Here is a 14,423-nt window from a genome sequence, read left to right on the forward strand (position 1 = left end):
AAAGCCATCAATTATAGCATTGAACTTGATGAAAAAGATCTTACTTGGAGATCTGGAACACAGTTCAGAGAACTGTATCTCAACCAATAATGACTTTCTTACGAGTTTATGAGAGCATGATTGTTCAGACATTTAGTCCTCTACCTCATAGGTTTCCTTTCACATATAAAGAAACTCTTATGGACATTAATGAAGAAAGAGGATTGTTTGCAAGATTTTGTGTTGGTAAAATCTTCTTAGTATGTCCTTGAGAATTCTTAAGTTGATCCATTCAGATGTCATTTTGTATTTTAGAGGAAATGATTCATACCTCTGTTGAATTTGCTTCTATTGTGTTACATTGAAACAGATTTCATATGACTGACTAGTTCTTATGGTGTTTCAAAATATCATCAGAAATTCCCAAATCAGTAGCCTGGAAACTAAGAATGTTGCTTTGTATATCAAACAGCACATGTTTTGTTCTTCTTGAAGCGTCCTTGAAAAGTGAAAATTAGCAAGACTATCAAAATTGATAATTTGGGTAATTATGGCCAATACCAGAAGAACTTTAATTTTGCATAAATGGTTCTTTTCATTGAAAGCTCTTTTATTTAAAGTAAAATTGAATTGTTCATAAAAGTTTTGATGTATCTAAACTCCCCAATCCCAAGTGTCCATAATTCATAAAATAAAGAACACCTGCAAGGTAAAGCATTGAGTAATGGTAAGTTTTATCCATTCTGACAGAACATGAAAGTGAATATATAAAAATTGTAATTGTTAGGGATCAGGAATTAGTAGTCATGATGTTAAGTAAAGAGGCCTACCAATAAAATACTAGTATCTGTAGTAAGTTATAGCAGGTTCTTCTATAGAGAATATATTGTGATACCTTGGAGAGGTAGAAAGCAAGCAAGGAGCTGATTTATAAACGGTGGTTTCTAGTGAAAAGGGAAAATACGTGACGATGGAAGCAAGCGAAGGGACCACTATGAAGGAATGTGTGGTGCCCTTTTAAGGGAGCAATGATGAGGTTCAAAAGCAGGTACTTTCCCACTTTTGAGGGCACATTCTGGTGGTTTTTAAGGGAGTTTTCCTGGCTTGGTGCATTATTTTCTCCTTCTTTCATTGCATGAGAGTATTTGATTTAAAATCTCTGTCTTCTAAAGGAACAAGTGAAAAGGTTCAGTTCCACCTTTCTCAATACATACTTCTGGTCCATCTTTTTGACTTGCCTTTTGTTAAGTGACTAAATTGAACTTTTAGTTGTTAGGCACCATTATAGACACTAAAACATCACATCTCATCTTTGTGAAGTGGTTTCATCTGTTTGAAACTAAATACTGAGTGTCTTCCCCATTTCTTTCCCTCTCTTCACAAAGACTTGCTGAAACTTCCCAAATTCTAAAGCACACTTGTATTCAGAATGTCCCCAGGCTATTCAAGAATTCAGCCTCTGACATTAGAATAAGAAAGTTTTTTGTAGCCACTTAAAGTTTTCAGTAGTCTTTCCCACGTTCACTACTGTACTATGGTGTTCAAAAGATGTGAACAACCAGAATTGTGGACTTCAGGAACCTCCACTGCCATCCTTCTCATTGGGAAGTGCTGCTGCTTGCCCTTTACAAGTGTCCAGTGTTGTACATGAAAGCTGTTCACATTCATCATCAGTAATGTGTAAAATCTGCGTTCAACTTGTGTTGCAAACCTTGAGCTAAAATGTAGAACTGCAAATGGGATTTCAATAATCAGCTGGAGTGAGGCAATGACACCCCTGAAGTTTCTCTGTTTAACTGGTTTTCTGCTTTGGCACCATTCATATAAGTGTGGCCCTGGTGTAAACCATAATGAGCCTGAAAAAGAATAGTGCTCATGTGACATTTAAAAGCATGGTCATACTTGGCAAACTATGTAAAAAGAAAAATCTTGCAGGTTATTGGAGTTGATTGATTTTTTTGGGGTTGATGACTTAGAAATTGTTTTTTCCTTGAAGTCATAGTACTAAGTTTTAAAATTGTGCATATGCTTTAGAAGGATGGTAATTATATTCTGAGTAGCAAACTGATAATAGCTTAAAGACTTTATCTTGTAATTATTAAGTTGATTTGTAAATCGAACCAATATTTTCTTAAAAACTCAAATAGGATTACAATTTTAACATTGCTTAACAATAAAGAGATCTATCAAAATTTTGTTCTGCAGGATAATTTTAAAGTGAAGGTTTATCCCATTTTACTTGATGCCAGTCAAATCTAGGAAACACATACTATCCGCAGCAGGAATACTTACCTCACAAAAATAGAGATGAAAAGTTCATAAATAAAACAGTACACTGGATGTGGTAGATTGAATTATGTACCGAGCTGTGCCAGTTTGGATGTATTATGTCCCCCAAAATGCCATGTTCTTTGATGCAATCTTGTGGGCACAGACGTATTAGTGTTGATTAAGTTGGAACCTATTGATTGTTTCCATGGAGATGTGACTCAATCAACTGTGGGTGAGAAATTTGATTAGATAATTTCCATGGAGGTGTTACCCCACCCATTTAGGGTGGGTCTTAATTAAATCACTGGAATCCTGTAAAAGAATTCACAGACAGAAGGAGCTCAGAGCAGCTGTGAGTGACACTTTGGAGAGCAACGGAGACATTTTGGAGATGACCATTGAAAGCAGACTTGTGCTAGCCCAGAGTTTGCTCCGGAGAAGCTAAGAGAGGACAAAACACCCCAAGAACAACATTCTGAAGAATGCACAGGAGCTGAGAGAGGAGCTGGAACACAACCCGGGATCAGCAGATGCCAGCCATGTGCCTTCCCAGCTAACAGAGGTTTTCCAGATGTCATTGGCCTTCCTTCGGTGAAGTTACACTTGTGTTAATGCCTTAATTTGGACATTTTCATGGCCTTCAGATTGTAGCTTTGTAAGCAAATAAACCCCCTTTATAAAAGTCAATCCATTTTTGGTATTTTGCATAACAGCAGCATTAGCAAACTGGAGCACCAACAAAAACATGTTCTTAACTTTAGTGTGCAATCTTGTGGGTATGAACCCATTGTAAATAGGACCTCTTGAAGGTGTATTATCAGTTAAGGTGTAGACTCACTTGTGAATAGGATGTTATGAGACGCTGTTTACTTGCGGCCCAAGTGAATCAGGGTGGGTATCAGTTCATATTACTGGAGGCCTTATAAAGAGAAGAAACCAGAAGCCAGAGGTCAGACAAAGCCACAGTAGGCAACCAAGGATTTCATCATGTGATATAGGAATGCCATCACCAGAATGCTATTGCCCCTAGGAAAGCATAGCCTTGCCAAAGCCTGGATTTTGGACTTCTAGCCTCCAAGACTATGAGACAGTAAATGCTTGTGGTTTAAGCCAACCTATTGTGTGATATTTGTCATAGCAGCCCCGATGAGCTAAGATACCTGGGAACCTAGAGGGATATAAATCTAAGCAAAAGATATTTAACTCTTTATTGTTTCATGCTGGTTTAGATTGATTAGTTATTTTGTCAGCTGGAAAACCAGAACAATCTCTTTTTACATCTGTTACCTTATTCCCTTCATCCTGCCGTCCCATGAGGACAAGCTCCAGGTTGCAGCTCAGTGACAGCATCTCTTGAAATATGAGTATGCTTGGATAGTCCCTCTAGTGTGATGGTGGCATATTTCTTCACAGAATGACTAGTCACCATCAAAGTGCAGCATTCCTGGAAGGTGGATGAAGAGTGATGAGGAATGTTCTGTTCTTCCATCCTGGTGGACTGGCCAGGTTTCCATTTGTATGCAGAGTCTGAGTGATGCCCTGTGTCCTGGGGTTCAACAGAAAGATGTTTAATCTCATATTTCTATAGGGAGGTTCAATGATAATATATTTCCTGATATTTGTCACCGAGTTATGGCACCCACGATTGAGATGCCTTCGTTGATTAAGACTGCTCTGCTCCATGAATCTTGTCTTTGTAATTCTTACAGGAATTTTTCTCTGGTCAGCCGTCCCAGTCCCTCCCACCACTCCCACCACTCTGAGCTGCTCAGTTTGGTAGCAGTTTCTGAAGGTTCAGAAAAAACAGCTGAAAGGTATTTGAAGAAAGGCTTCAGCCTTTTCTCCTCAGAGATGTACAAGGGTGAGGGAATGATGAGGGAGGTGGAATTATATTTTTAGTGGCAGCAACAACTAGTGCCAGTAGTCAACAGAAAGAATCCCGTAACTTACATGTATTCCTCCCCCTTCCTCCTACACCGGGTCTAGTGGGGTGAAATATCTACTTTGAAATTGGAAGGGTAAAAATGCCTGAGTCACTCCAGTACAGGAAATGTGTAATGACAACATTTTACACACCAAAGGGCTGATGCAGTGACCTTTGAAAATAGCTCTTTGCAAATACTCACTCAGACAGATTTATTTTCTCTGCTGCACTGATGGCTTACAGTTTTTAAATGTTTTCTATGGTGACCAGAATTAGAGCTGGTAGTGAGATAATGTTAAATCAGAGGATCATGGACTATAATTTGGAGGCTCACTGAAATGACTAAAACAATGCCACAGAGGGGAGCCACTGACCTGTGGCACTTGTTACCAGCAAGTACTTCCTCTACTGAAGTAACTCTCCCTGAGAGGGGCTGTGTGTGTCCCAGAAAAACATGTCATTAAATTTAATCCATTTCTGTGAGTGTGTACTCACTGTAAGTAGGACCTTTTGATGAGGTTACTTCAGTTGAGGTGTGTCCCACCTCAGTCAGGATGGGTCCTTTATTAGAGAATGAAATTCAGACAGGGAGAGAAAGCTACAAAAAGCAAGAGGTTGGACATTGGTGGAGCCTGGAAGAGAAGGGAGAGACCAGGAGACACCATCATGTGCCTCATCATGTGATGGAGGAACCAAGGCTCGCCAGCAGCTGGCCCCAGAACACCAGTTTTTGGGGAGAAAGCATTGCCTTGATGCCTTAATTTGGAGTTTCTTTTAGCCTCAACACTGTAAGCAAATAAATTCCCATTATTTTTATTTAAGCAGCCCAGGAAACTGAAACAGAGCTTATACAGAGTGATACTTAAAAATGGCATCCCTTATTCATTCAGAGTTATGGTCTTTATGTTCAGCATTCTCTTCATGAAAACCAATATTTATTGAATTTTAATTGGGTACCCTAATATACTGAATGAGATACTCTGAATGTTAACACAACAAAAATACTGAATAGTCTTAAGTGTTCAGGTCTCCATATCCCCCATGCACACAAAGGTAGAAATAAGTTGTATTGGTGCTTTCTTATATCCCTTCCTCAAGCATCTGGACATTTTATCCCTGGCTGCTTTTTGAAGGAGTTGAATCTTGACAAGAGGGTTATCTAGGGAACTACCCAGGAGGAAAATGAAACCCTATGTGGAGCAGGAGGCCCGGACCAGGCCCCTGCTGGTAATGCACAAAGTTGCTGACTATCTGACTGCATACACAAATAGACGGTTGGACTTTTCTTTCTTCTTCTCCTTCTTTTATTATTATTATTATTATTATTATTATTATTATTATTATTATTATTATTATTATTTTTCTTTGCTTTGCTTTGTTTTATTTTGCCTTTCATGAAAGCGTTAATTTTGTAAGGCAAAGAAAAAATCTCTTGGAAATATTCAAGTTTTCGTATCTGCAGAAGGCAATTCTACGGCTTTTGTCAATCTGAGCTGGTCTGCAAAGATTCTTTGTTTCTGGTTGACTGTTACAGAAAGCAAGTCCATAAACTGCCAGGCATACAGGAGAGAATGATTTCTATTGAAATTGTTGAGTAGGATATGGTGCACGGGGCCAGCCTTGAAAAGGGTTTTGTTTCTTGCAGCATGGTGGAAATTCACATTCAGATTGCTGCTTCGTGTTCTTTAGCATGCTACAGTTAAACAATGGGGCATGCCAGCCGACTTGGCAGTGTTGATTAATGCATTCCTTGAATGTGTTGATTAATGTTTTCCTGGGATGCCTCCTTAAGCCGCGACTGCACCTGAGGTGTGTGGAAGGTGCTTCCTCACCCACTGCTGCTTGGTTCTCATGGGCCTATTTACACATGGGCCTTCTGTGTGTGCATTTCACACCAGGGCCTTTTGTAATAAAATCATAGCTCTAGACAGTTTTTGCATAAATATTCTTCTCTCATTAAGTGACCACCATATTCTAGTAGGGACTTCATAAACCATGACGACTATAGGAGGAATGCTTTTCTAGCTAAATATAAACATTGGATGACGTCTCTGTCTTCTGTGGATGATCCGCCCTGAATTATATTTTTGTTCTTGTTAGTCAAAGTTTCTGTAAAGAGAAAAAGCTGAAAATCCTTGTGGAGTGCAATATACGCTTGAATAATACAGGAGGAGAAATGAAAATGGGCTATGCATTAGACACTTGGTGAACCTGCCATCTCAGATGGAAACCCACTCTCCCTGGAAGCAGAGATTCCTGTCAGCCCAGGCGGGTAATTCCATTTTCCGTCTGCTTCTTTCAGGATTGTGACTTTTCTTGCTATATTAGAAATTCCCGTTAAATCAAATTTTTTCATATTGGTTTCCAAAAAGGCTCATCGTGATGTGGTTCCACGTGGCTAATGGTTTGAAAAAAGACTAGTGTTTAAAAGTTTTTATTTAATTATATGTAGTATCTTTTACTTGTTATTTGAGGTGTAATAATTCTACTGCTACTTTTAAAATTTTCTGACCTTAGGATTCTCAGCAAGATGAAAAAAATAAGAAAGTACTGTACAAAAATGATGAGAGTGCATCCTTGCATAAAAGAAATAGCCCAATGGTACTTGAGTAATGGTGTTTTCCTGTGCCTTGAGGCTCCAGCCACACTATTTTAACCAAGGAAACCATCAGTGCTACTCAGAAAAGCTGCTTTTAACATTGGGAAAAGCAAAGCAAACAGGTTCCTTCTGAGCAAGAGAAAGTTTTTTTGTATAATAGAGAATTACTGTATGAAACTATTCTATAAAGAAGTGGTGACATTACCAATATTTATCCTATATAATTATTGGCATGAGTTTAACAATGAAGGATAGCATTCTGATATTTTTAGGACTAAGACTTTGGTTTAGAATTCTTTATTCCATTTAAGCTTATCATTGACAAGATCATTAAAAGGTCCACTTCTCATGTTTATAGAATACATGACTTTGGTTATTTAATTAATAACATTTAACATCAAATTTAGTGTTATCTTAAAATGCTTAGTTGTATCTGTCTCACAAGGAATAATTGGGGAAAATAAAAAAGGGAAATAGTGAATTACTTATTTGGCAATTGCTATTTAGAGATAAACAATCTCTTTTGGAACTTGAAATGTACAGAATATGTGTTCAATCATTATAAAATATGTCATGTGTATAAAAGATGTATTTGGGAAAAGTCATCTTATTTGAAGTTCAGAGAACATTTAATTATATGATATGTTTTTGAGAGATGTACAAAATAACTAGCTAAATGGAAATACACACTTGTGATTAGACATGCATTTTCTTGGTTTGCTTGAATTCTGCAAGAATTGAAGGAGTAAACAAAGAGAAGCAGTGAACATGATTAATCCATTTTTCTGCAAAGCTTTTGATCCTGTACTGAATAAAGGCCTTGCTGACAGAAGCTGTTAGTCTAGTGAAGGAGAGGCCGTAGGAACATGTTATGAAAGAAGAGAATGGAAGACAGAACACTCCAACATGGAGAAGGAGAATGAGGAAAATGGTTTCTGCAAGTTTCTATTTATTTTTTTGTCAATAAGCCCAGAAAAGATGTAGTTAATGTAGTTTCCTAAATGGCTTTCTTCCCTGGGGTGGGAAAAAAAAAAAAAAAAAACTGAGAAGAATTTTACGAATATAACTAGACAAAACTACCATATTTAAATTATTCAAATAACCTGGAAAATATATCCAAGATCAAAGTGTCCCGTAAAATATTTCTGCATTATACAACATTTCCCTCTTATAGAGGAAACTTGGCAATTGCTCTACACAAGAAAAATCCTAGTGTTCAAAAGGCTTGTTTTAAGGAAAATGAAAATGTCTACCGATTTACCACAAAGTCAAATATTTTTACATTATGTAACATTTCCCTCTTATGTCTAACTACAAGTATGTTTTAATACAAAACTGTCTTGAAATTTATTTAATATGAAAAATAATAAATTATTTGACTGGTATGTGTTTTCAAAGATACTTGAAATGTTTTCTTGTCATAGAGGAGTAGAAAAATTAAATATGTCTTAGATAGCCCCCTTGAACTACCCTGGTTTCCTAGTTCATGTCCTGTAAATATTTGTTGAATTAAAATATGTGCTCGTGATATATCAAAACCAGAAGTCATCCCATGGGAAAATGTCCCCTAATTTTCTTTCTGGGTCGTCCCATGTGTCAGTTGTTCTTGCCCACAGCAGCTTTGTGGTAAGTTGATAGACATTTTAATTTTCCTAAAAGCAAATCCTTTGAACACTAGTATTTTTCTTGTGTAGAGCAATCACCAAGTTCAGTAAGGAAGTATGTATCAAATACCTACATTATAACGGGCTTAGTGGTTCTGTCCAGATTACTTTTTATTACTGAAATTTAGCCTCCTTGACTCAGTAACTGATCCAGCATTTAGAGTATGGAAAGACCTTTGTCATGGTTAACAATTGAAAGACTTTCTTTTATAAAATAGATTTACTTCAGCTCAGGGTCAAATACGGTTCCTCAAAAGAAATATGTTCAATAACCATGTAATGAGTGTGATCACTACCCATACTGAACCCAGAATCTAAGCATTTTTTTTAAATCAAAGTTTATTATGAACTTATTTGGTTTCATTAATACAAATAAAACACCAACTTATGGAACCTACATTTAGTGCCCATATGCTAACCATCATCATTAATGAAAATTTATTGATTGTCATACGATGTAGGGGACTATGAGAAGTTCTAGATATAAACATATATAAAAAGGAAAGTATGGCATATACTGACTATTAAATGTGTAATAGACTAAAAGACCTCTGGGAGTTCAAAGGAGTGGTGACCACTAGATACTGGGAGACAGACAAAGGTTCATGACTGGTTTGAAATTGAACTGATCACTGAAGGAAGAATAGTTCTAAAACTAGTTCAGAAAAAATAAATTAAAAAGAGTAGAAATTACAGTGAGTAAAATGGCCAAGTTTTGAAGGGAGAGAGAGAGAGAGAGAGGTAGGCATGGCATTTGCAAGATAAAAGGAAAAAAAAAAAAAACGTAGACCAGTTAAAGCAGAAAGTAGACCTAAGGAGTGGTTGAAAGTAACTTTAGAGAGGTGTTTATTCCTTCCTTCCTACTTTTGTGAATGAATAAGCTACTATATTTCAGGCATCTTCAAAAAGTAGTGAACAAGCTATGCATGAAATATATGCAGGGCAATAATTGCAATACAGTATAACTGGTCTTAAATATGTATATATATGTGTGTGTGAATATAATAGTGATTGAATGATAAATATGACAAATCTGTATGGTGGTATCAGGAAAATCCTTGAGAGAAAGCCTTCAAAGATGAGTAAGCGACTTCCAGGCAGACATGGAAGAGAAGGATATTCCAGGCTGTGGGAGAGCACTTGAAACCAAGAGGTGGAAACCCTCTTAAGTGCATTGGTAGAACTTAAGATGGGGATGTGGAGATGCTGTGAAGGCAAGTTGGAGAGCTTGTCTGTGGCCAGGAGTTTGGGCATTCATTATCTTGTAGATTATGGAATTCCACTTAAGGTTTCTAAAAGGGGAGTCACGTGATCATATGTGCATTTAGAACAAACACTCTGATAGCCATATGTAGAACGGCTTAGCACACAGGTGAAATTGGAGACTGGAAACCAGTAAGAGGCTAGAGCTGATAAGAATCAAGAGAGCCAAAATCAAAGTCCTATCAGAGCACTAAAGAGAAGGGGACATGTCCCTGTATATTTGAGTGGAGCTATGTGCCAACTGGGAATGAAGAATGAGGAAAAGAGCAAGGCCTAATCTGGTTTTAAAGACTGGGTGGTAAAGGTGTTACTGACCAGAGTCGAGAAAACAGAAGGGCTTCTTTTGAGAGGAAGACAGAGAATTCAGTCACAAATATGTTGTTATGAATATTCTGTACTGAGCTTGAATTATGTTGCTATGAACCTAAGTCCTTGAGCAGGAAGTGATGTGTGCCCAATATTGTTTTGAGAAGGTTAATTTGGCATCAATATTTTAGGATAAATTGGATGAAAGGACAGTAAACATGAGGAAAGCAGTTAGGAAACTATAGTTTTGGTGGATACATGAGTACTGAGATTCCCAAATTAGGAGAGAGGCTTTGAAAGATGCCAGGAGTCAAACAAGCTGTTGCTGGAGAACAGAAGGCCTTTGCCCCCATTGTTTATTTAAATTTACCTAGGGGTTTTGTCCCATTATTCCATGTATACAATCTTAGTTGAGATACCTCTTCCTCTAGAACTCAGAGAACTAAATTGGCAGAGCTTGAGCAGTAATAACAGATCATCTCAGTTTGTCCTCAGAATTGCTGCACTGTTTTGAAGAAAGGATGTGGTTTCCCAAGGATCCCATGTGAGAAGAATTAATGCCATCAAATATCACCAAGAGGGGAACTGGCGGTAGAAACCAAAAGGTCAAGACTCCTATTAACCCAGTGACCTAGAATATACACAATTCAGACTGAAATGATTTTCTCAAAGAGTGATCTGAATAAAGAAAATTTTGCCAGGGGCAGAAAATGAAGAGAAACAGTACATAGCATTCCCAGGGGTCACTGGAAACATTTTTTGAAGCAATACATGGGACAATATGTCATTATTACTAAGCAGACAAATTTGAGCAAATGTAAGGGGAAAGAACCACAATGTTTTTGATGCTGTTATTTTGGTGTTAGTTTTTGGTCCTTATGGTTACTGTTTGCAGGGTGATCAGTTAGACACATGCAAAATGGTTGAGGGGGTTATTTCCATGAAACATTTCCATCTTAATAATTCTTTCAGATTTCTGGATAAAAGGCTGCTTATCCCTAGGACATGTGCTAAGATGAATCGTAAATTTTGCTCAGTCAGTTTATTAGTAACTCATGGTTCCTCCTGGCCTAGGTGCCTCAACAAAGGTAGACTTTTACCATTCTTCCTTTAGAACTGCTTGTTTGAGCTATTTCTGTTCAATATTGTCCCTAGTTTAGTTCAGTTTGGAGGCGAGTTTACATTCTCAAAGGAGCTCAACCTACTCAGAGATGCGTTTGTCTTACACGGCTCTGCTTTGCTTGGTATATCTGCATGGCATGGTGACCTTTTTAGCAAATAGATGTTAACTGTAACAATTGCATCTGGTATCTTCCAAGGTTGTATTCCATAAAGACAATTAGTTTAATTTCAAGTAATTGAATATGTCTTCCCAACGGTGATGGCCCTTCTTCAATATTTCAATATTGTCCTAGAGTGATGCGTTGGTTGCAGAGGGAATGCGTGTATACTTTTGGACAAACTCTGCCATAATTAATGCCCCAAACCATAATTTTAAATGCGCAAATCATAATTTATGTGCATAGAATTTTCATTTTGAGATCCTAGGTATTTCTTAATCAAAATTCATACCACTGCTCATTCATCTCCTATTCAATCAATCAAATGGAAAAGAATCTTATTGTTTTGAAAATAGAGAAGTACTAATTTCTCTTCTACCTCTCCTTTATGTAGGATAAGCAGAAAAATCCTCAAGTCTGACTTGGCACTACTTTAATTTATCCCAGACACATGGGATGGGATAATAAGTGGTTGTGTGATTCGTGCCATGGGAAACCCTGCCTGTTTCCTTTGGCAGCTCACAACAGTCAGGTCCTGTTGGTGCTAATGACCTCCCAGTTGCCCAGGTACCAATTCTTCATTAATTCCTGTTGTCCTGAAAGTCATATTAGTGAGCCATGTGGGCCATGCAATCTATTTTCCAGAAAAATATTGCTTATTTTAATTTCTGTAAATATTGTCTAGGAAAAAAAGCCTTGCAGTTTGTTTTCCACATTTGTACTTGCATTGTTCTTAGTCTGGCTGGCATATAACACATTTTAGCATCTGTCCTGAAACTAAATCTATCATCTGTCATTAACTTGCTTTCTGATAAAAGGAATGGGAAATGTTTGTTAGGATATACAATAACACTATTTTTAAATTATTCAAATTATATAGAATTCTTTGCAGATGATAGAGTGCTCACTACAATTTGAATTCATTTTCTTATCAAAATTATCCTTTCTTTTCTTGGCATTATATAGTTGTGCCTTGTATGCTTTTTCATTGTAATTGAGAGTTTTACCTCTATTTATGGAACACAGAAATCTTGTGCAATTTCCTTTTTCTTTTTATAAAGAATTATTTTTAATGAACTTTGATGATTCATTGAAATTCAGTTCTGTTAAAAATACACATTAAACATTAAGTAAAATTTATTTCCTGAACAAAATAGGAAAAAAACATAATTCCTTTAAAAAAGAAAAGACTTTTTGTTACTGACATTTCAGTATACTGATAGTATATTTTAATAAAAAATACTTGAATTCAAAAATAATCTTTTCATGATTAAGCTTCTATTGATTCATAAAATGCTTTTCAGTGCTGCAAAATCAGCCCCACAAATTTAATCATAGAATAAATTTAAAAAGAAAATGGAGAGACTCCCAGGAGTGTAAATCTCCCTGGCAATGCAGAGTATAACTCCTGGGGATGAATGTGGACCCGGCATCGTGGGAGTGAGAGTATCTTCTTGACCAAAAGGGGGATGCAAAATGAGATGAAATAGTTTCAGTGGCTGAGAGATTTCAAATGGAGTCGAGAGGTCACTCTGGTGGACATTCTTATGCACTATATAGATAACACCTCTTAGGCTTTAATGTATTGGAATAGCTAGAAGTAAATACCTGAAACTACCAAACTCCAACCCAGCAGTCTGGACTCCTGAAGATAATTATATAATAATGTAGATTACAAGGGGTGACAGTGTGATTGTGAAGACCTTGTGGATCACACCCCCTTTATCTAGTGTATGGATGAGCGGAGGAATGGGGATAAAAACTGAAGGACAAATGGGGTGGGATGGGGGGATGATTTGGGTGTTCTTTTTTCACTTTTGTTTTTTATTCTTGTTCTGGTTCTTTCTGATGTAAGGAAAATGTTCAGAGATAGATTGTGGTGATGAACGCATAACTATGTTATCATATTGTGGACAGTGGATTGTATACCATGGATGATTGTATGGTGTGTGAATGTATTTCAATAAAACTGAATTTAATAAAAAAAAAAAAGAAAGAAAATGGAGAAATTCCAGATCGTAAAGCCAGATCTGAAACAAATTTTGCTCTGTCAGTTTATTAGTAACTCATGGTTCCTCCTGGCCTAGGTGCCTCAACAAAAGTAGACTTTTACCATTCTTCCTTTAGAACTGCTTGTTTGAGCTATTTCTGTTCAATATTGTCCCTAGTTTAGTTCAGTTTGGAGGCGAGTTTACTGTCTCAAAGGAGCTCAACCTACTCAGAGATGCGTTTGTCTTACACGGCTCTGCTTTGCTTGGTATATCTGCATGGCATGGTGACCTTTTTAGCAAATAGATGTTAACTGTAACAATTGCATCTGGTATCTTCCAAGGTTGTATTCCATAAAGACAAATTAGTTTAATTTCAGGTAATTGAATATGTCTTCCCAATGGTGATGGCCCTTCTTCAATATTTAATAAGGTAAAATTAACACAGTGTTGCAATAACAATCGCAAACAATCAAAACATGCCCAAAGCAGTTTGATTTTTCTGTTCAGGTCTTCCTTGCCTGTCCTTTCCTCCCCTCCCCTCCCTTCCCCTCCCCTCCCCTCTCCTTCTCTTCTCTTTCTCCTCTCCCTCCCCTTCACTCTTTCTCCCTTCTTCCTCCTTTCTTCCCTCCCTCCCTCTCCCTTCTCTTCCTTCCATCCTTCCTTCCTTCCTTCCTTCCTTCCTTCCTTCCTTTCTCCCCTTCTCTCTTTCTTATTTCTTTCTCTTTCTTTCATCCATGCCTATAGAAAACGTCAACAGAAGTTTGGGGAAAGATCACATTTGTATGTATAGTAGAATTGGATGTTCCCTGTGATACTTACTATGTACTAGACATGTTCTAAGCACTTTACATATATTTTTTCATGCCATCCTCACAATTAATTACCTTGTTAATATCCTCATTTTATAGAGGAGAAAACCAAGGTGCAGAATTAAATAGATTGCCCATGGATACACAGCTAGTAAATAGTAGAGCAGTGATTTAAATCAAGGCAGTTTAATTCCAGAGTGCACGTGACTGACGCCACACCACTGCTCCGGAGAGAAACGTACCTACCAAAATGCTTAATTAGTTAATAAGAGAAGTACTTGGCCTTTGGAGTTCTGGCCAATGTGCTGTGTATACATGACAAATAAGATCTCATTTG

At 37.2% G+C, this 14,423-nt stretch overlaps 1 protein-coding gene across 1 annotated transcript in view; it reads left to right on the forward strand.

Annotated features, from left to right (window-relative positions):
- Window positions 1-14,423, forward strand: part of NRCAM (neuronal cell adhesion molecule) — a 297,084-nt gene that overhangs the window by 137,295 nt on the left and 145,366 nt on the right.

This window comes from Choloepus didactylus, chromosome 5 (assembly GCF_015220235.1).
Source record: "Choloepus didactylus isolate mChoDid1 chromosome 5, mChoDid1.pri, whole genome shotgun sequence".
Taxonomy (NCBI): Eukaryota; Metazoa; Chordata; class Mammalia; order Pilosa; family Megalonychidae; genus Choloepus; species Choloepus didactylus.